The following is a 6,483-nucleotide window of genomic DNA, read 5'->3' as shown; positions in this document are numbered from 1 at the left end:
AAACAAGAGAGGCCCAGAAAATGTCTACTTCTGCTTTATTGACTATGCCAAAGCCTTTGACAATGTGGATCACAACAAACTGTGGAAAATTCTTCAAAAGATGGTACTACCAGACCACCTTACCTCTCTCCTGTGAAATCTGTATGCAAGTCAAGAAGCAACAGTTAGAACCAGACATGGAACAACAGACTGATTCCAAATTGGGAAAGGAGTATGTCAAGGCTGTATATTGTCACCCTGCTTATTTAACGTATATGCAGAGTACATCATGAGAAACCCTGGGCTGGAAGAAGCACAAGCTGAAATCAAGATTGCTGGGAGAAATATCAATAACTTCAGATATGCAGATGACACCACCCTTATGGCAAAAGGCAAAGAAGAACTAAAGAGCCTATTGATGAAAGTGAAAGAAGAGAGCAAAAAGCTGGCTTAAAACTCAGCATTAAGAAAACTAAGATCATGGCATCCGGTCCCATCACTTCATGGCAAATTGATGGGGAAACAATGGAAACAGTGAGAGACTTTATTGTTTGGGGCCCCAAAATCACCGGAGATGGTGACTGCAGCCATGAAATTCAAAGACACTTGCTCCTTGGAAGAAAAGTTATGAGAAACCTAGACAGCATTTTTTTTCTTTTTTTAAAAATATAAATTTATTTATTTTAATTGGAGGCTAACCACTTTACAATATTGTGTTGGTTTTGCCATACATCAACATGAATCTGCCACGGGTGTACACGTGTTCCCCATCCTGAACCCCCCTCCCACCTCCGTCCCCATACCATCCCTCTGAGTCATCCCAGTGCACCAGCCCCAAGCATCTTGTATCATGCATCAAACCTGGACTGGTGATTCATTTCATATTTGAAATTATACATGTTTCAATGCCATTCTCCCAAATCATCCCACCCTCTCCCTCTCCCACAGAGTCCAAAAGACTGTTCTATACATCTGTGTCTCTTTTGCTGTCTCGCATACAGGAAAAAGCAGAGATATTACTTTGCCAACAAGGGTCTGTCTAGTCAAAGCTATGGTTTTTCCAGTAGTCATGTATGGATGTGAGAGCTTGAACATGAAGAAGGCTGAGGCTGAAGAATTGATGCTTTTGAACTGTGGTGTTGGAGAGGACTCTTGAGAGTCCCTTGGACTGCAAGGAGATCAAACCAGTCAATCCTAAAGGAAACCATTCCAGAATATTCATTGGAAGAACTGATACTGAAGCTGAAGCTCCAATACTTAGGCCACCTGATGTGAAGAACTGACTCATTTGAAAAGACCCTGATGCTGGGAAAGATTGAAGACAGGAGGAGAAGGGCATGACAGAGGATGAGATGGTTGGATGGCATCGCCGACTCAACGGACATGAGTTTGAGCAAGCTCCAGGAGTTGGTGAAGGACAGGGAAGCCTGGCCCATGAGGTCGCAAAGAGTTGGACATGACTGAAATACTGAGCTGAACTGAACTGATACTTCAATAAAAATTAATTTTATAAAATACAGTGTATAAATATATATATAAAAATATATAAAGTGGAAATTTGTATTTCATTCTTAAACATTTGTAGTTGTTTAGTTATTTTGTAGCTGGGCATTGCACAGTTTCTCAAAACTTGAGATGAGATTGAACATTGCCACTTCATTTCCTGCTCCACACTTTTTCCTGTGGCAGCCACTTCAATAAACCTAGCTTGCAAAGGTATGAATTGATCAAAACAATGTAGCACAATTCACTGTTAAACTAGAAATTACCTCAAGCTAATATTTTCTCAATTTTCAACAGATGTCAAATTTTACTGTTTCCCTCAAAATTTTAATATATCCCTCTGCACTCCTATGCATTCATTACATTCTCCCAGGCCTTCTTGGTGAACAGTTTGGCAACTGTGACTTTGGTTGTTCAGCCATTCCAAAGTTCTCAAGTCTTTTATCTTAATTACAGAATCTGAGTAAATAGACAATAAGAGCTTGAAAATGTAAAATGGAAATTATACATTTTAAAGTTATTCTCTGTTATAATAAGTTTGTATACAGGATTATACCTAAAGTATAATTTATGTAGAGTGCATTATTCTGTAATTTAAATCTATTTTATGTCTTAACTCATTACTCATCTGTCAATTAAGCTTTGAATACATAATAAGAAACAAAATAATTTGAAAAGACAATAAAATATTCGCTTTTGATATTTCTTATACATATAATCTTTTTACCAAGGGTTGTATTTGCCAAGAATATAGCAAAACAATATTATCTCAACACAAAACTTTTAAAGAGTTTAAAATATTTTTACTTTTAAAAACTAACCCTGAGGAATTCCTGGTGGTCCAGTGGTTAGAACTCCACACTTCCATTGCAGGGGCCACAAGTTCAAGTTCTGGGGGAACTAAGATCCCACAGGCCACACACGATGGCCAAAAAAACCAAAAACATAAACAAACAAAACTGACCCTGAAATGTTGATGACTATTCTTTGTTTGAAAAGAACAAGAAAGACAAGGGTAAGGTTCTTTATTCCCTATAACTTCCCTTGTCAAGAAAGGGAAAGAAGGTCTTTCATTGCATTTTGTTGACAGAGAAACAGACATCCAAAGACTGCGGGACCTGTCCATGGTCCAACGGTACACAGTTAATCCCATGTAGAGCTGTTGGAGCTCTCAGCGGGCTTCCCTCTGATCCAGCTGGTAAAGAATCTGCCTGCAAGGCAGGAGACCTGGGTTCGATCCCTGGGTTGGGAAGATCCCTTGGAGAAGAGAACGGCTACCCACTCCAGTATTCTGGCCTGGAGAATCCCATGGACTGTATAGTCCGTGAGATCACAAAGAGTCGGACACGATTGAGTGACTTTAACTTTCAGAGCTCTTAGCATGGCAAAATCTCATTCCATATTTCTGTTGTAGAAGATTGTACCTAACAATGACTATCCCTTGAGAAGGAAAAGAAAAAGTCTGGTTCATTATTTGTAAAGAATATCATTTGAGTTGTGTTCTCAGGTAGTAAGAATACCGATTACACATAACCACCATGGAGGAGAAGGGGGACATAGAGGATGAGATGGTTGGATAGAATCACCCACTAAATGGGCATAAATCTGAGCAAACTCCAGAAGAGAGTGAGGGACAGGGAAGCATGGCATACTGTAGTCCATGGAGTCACAAAGAATCAGACACAACTTAGCAACTGAACAACAACAATTGGCTAAGTAAATTCATCCATATCCATTCATTTCAACACATATTTGAGTAACTAAAAATTTAGTACTAAACCAAGCACAGTAGAGTTTATAAAGATATCATCCCCACTTTTGGAAAATTTACATTAATAAACCTAAGGGGAAGTTCTATAACATCAAAAACAAATGGCCATACAAAATAGAACCAGATTAGATGTCACATGGAAAATCAGTTATAATATTTTAAAAGAAAAACAAATGTGAACTCTATTTTCTTTTGACAGGAATGTGACTTGAATTGATCTTTGAAAAATGGGCAAAACTTGAATAGATGAAAATGAGTGAATTGGACATGGAGAAGAGAGAGAAGGTTGTGTTTGGAAATACTGTGTATGGCATCCAAACTGGATCAGAGAATAAATACTGAGGAATCATGAGAAGTTGAATAAGAAAATAAAGACCAGATTAGACAAGGCCTTTACTATGGACTTTCTCTTGTAGGCAGTGAAACATTAACTTTTTGACCTGGCAAGTGACATAAAGAGAGTGTTTTATGGGTCAAGATTTTATGCACCTATATACATAAAATTCCTCCATACAGTTGATTATTCCCAAGAACATAAACCAGCAGAAAGACTGCTTCACTTGTCCAAGAAATCTGTCCATACCATTATAATGAAGGTATATGGCCTCTTCATGATTCTTCCTCTCCACATACACATACATACACAGAGCCATTTTCTGTATCATTCAAATTTGAGGCATATTTGCTATATATTATGTGCTTATGATGCTGTCCTAGAATATAATTCAAGTCAGTAAAATAAATATATCACTTCCCTATTTCAACTTATAATTTTCTAAAATGGCCAATTTTCAAAGCATATCAGTCATTAAATCAATAGGAGGAAAGATATTCTCTAAAATTCATGTTTTAATTGAACTCCCAAAATATCCAATAAGTACTATCTCTGTGTTTGGGTTAGTGGTGTGTCTTGTACTTAACAAATAACCCCCCAAATCCTTCATTTGATGTCCTAAGACTGTCACTTGGTTGATTCAATGAAGAAGATTCTAAAACTGATTGATCAAGAAAAATCATCCCACTTTGATTCATACAAAATATAGTGTGCTCTTGAATTCAATCGAATACATTTTCTTTCTCTATCAGAGATTTTCCATTTACTACCTTTGTTTCCAACAATTGAAAGAGAATGTTCATCCATACAAACTGAGAAGACTGGCTTTCAGCAATTTCTTGTCAGTTAATGGACCAGACCAAATATACACTTTAAAAGCATTGTCAGCTGGGTCCAAGAGACATAGAGCCAGAGGGGAGATTAGGAAAAGATAGAGAGATAGCTATAGAATATTCAGGGGGGCATATCATGGGTCAGCAATAAATACAATACTAGAACAAACTGGTCAACAGAAGTGAGGATGCAGTATTTGAAATGAACATGTTGGAATGATACTGAAGCATAAAGTTTGCCAACTGAACACAACATGAAGAATGAAAATTTTGATGAATGAGATCTTCGTTTAGAGACAGCACAACTGAGAATAATTACTAATTGTGTATGAGAAAACAAAAGAAAAATGGTTTCAAAATTAAGTCGTCTCCAAAATTTCCCATATTTATTCTCCATTTTTATAAGGCAGTGGCCTCCATTTTCAACTTTGTACTTTTGAAGTACCTCAAAAACTACTTCAAATATTTTGATTACAGTGTTAATGTAAATGCCTCATTCAAACATCACAATTAAATAATTCTAATATTTTTTAAAAATAACTAAAGTACTTTGAAATCAAAGTAGCATAAAAGTCACCAAGGGAAATGCTCAATTTGCTCTCTATCTATAGCTCTTCTCATTGCTCCTATTTGTCTCTTAGTTTACATGATGCTTGTATTTTCAAGAGGTTATTTAACAAACTATAATAAAATTAATTGTCCCCAGACTGATGAAGTCATGGATTCTCAGTGTTCTTGATTTCTAATTACTTTAGCAGAATTCCTTTCTCAGTTGTTTCCTGGTTTATTTGATGTCATATTTATAAAATGAACACTTTTGCTTTTTTCTGTTTGCCTTTTGTTGGTAGTTTTCCATTAGTAAGAAAATCAATTCCTTATTATTATTATTTAAATGGTATAATTTCTGGGCAGTCTGACCAGACTTTTTAAAGACAGATACTAATCACCAAAAATACTATAAATATATAAAATAGATTATAATCTTTTTCATATACTTGGGAATTAAAATAAACATGAGCATTGCCAAAACTTGACTGTCACTCAATTTCATTGAAATTCAGCAGTCAACACCAAATTGATAGTCTAACAACTTGTGGCAAATTCCAGTGTTTTAAAGCAAAGACATACAGTCATTTCACAAAGAAAAAGAATATTTTCCCCCCAAGTTATTGATACCTGGTTCCTAAGATAAAAAATAGACATATTTCTGTTGTGTAAACTGACAATTTGAAACATTATTGATACTTTCATATTTGAATGAACACAAATACAAACAAAGATTTCATGCCTATCATTATATATGAGTTTAAATTGCATAAATCGGAGAAGGCAATGGCACCCCACTCCAGTACTCTTGCCTGGAAAATCCCATGGATGGAGGAGCCTGGTAGGCTGCAGTCCATGGGGTCGCTAAGAGTCAGACACGACTGAGCGACTTCACTTTCACTTTTCACTTTCATGCATTGGAGAAGGAAATGGCAACCCATTCCAGTGTTCTTGCCTGGAGAATCCCAGGGACGGAGGAGCCTGGTGGGCTGCCATCGTCTACGGGGTCGCACAGAGTCGGACACTACTGAAGCGACTTAGCTGCAGCAGCAGCAAATTGCGTAAATAAATATTCTCTATCTTCATTATCCCTTCACTTATTTATATTGAATAGGAAAAAAATAGAAAACCTTTTCTTAGAGGTAATATAAGAATTCTTTTTTCTATTAATCACCATATCATGACTTATTTTTGCTATTCTGTGTAAAGCAATTTCTTTTTAAAACAAGGAACCGTATCACAGATGGAATTAGTTTTCTTTTCTTCAGTATGATAGTTGTCTCTACTATGACTATTATCTAAATACTTAGAGATAATGGCTTCACACACAAAACAAAAAAAAAAAGTGTTTCTGATTTTACTGAGAAAAATAATAAAACCAACATATATACATTAATTCATTCCTTCAAACGACAAGCATTTATTCAGTAACATTTTGTGTCAGGTACTGTAATAGGTATTTGTGAAGGAAAGGAGCATAAAACAGTTATTTTCTTCAAAGACCCAGTAATAGAGTT

Source organism: Bos grunniens, chromosome 15, assembly GCF_055505025.1.
Source record: "Bos grunniens cultivar Pamir isolate PY7600 chromosome 15, Bosgru_T2T1.0, whole genome shotgun sequence".
Classification (NCBI taxonomy): Eukaryota; Metazoa; Chordata; class Mammalia; order Artiodactyla; family Bovidae; genus Bos; species Bos grunniens.
This window is presented reverse-complemented; position numbering follows the sequence as displayed.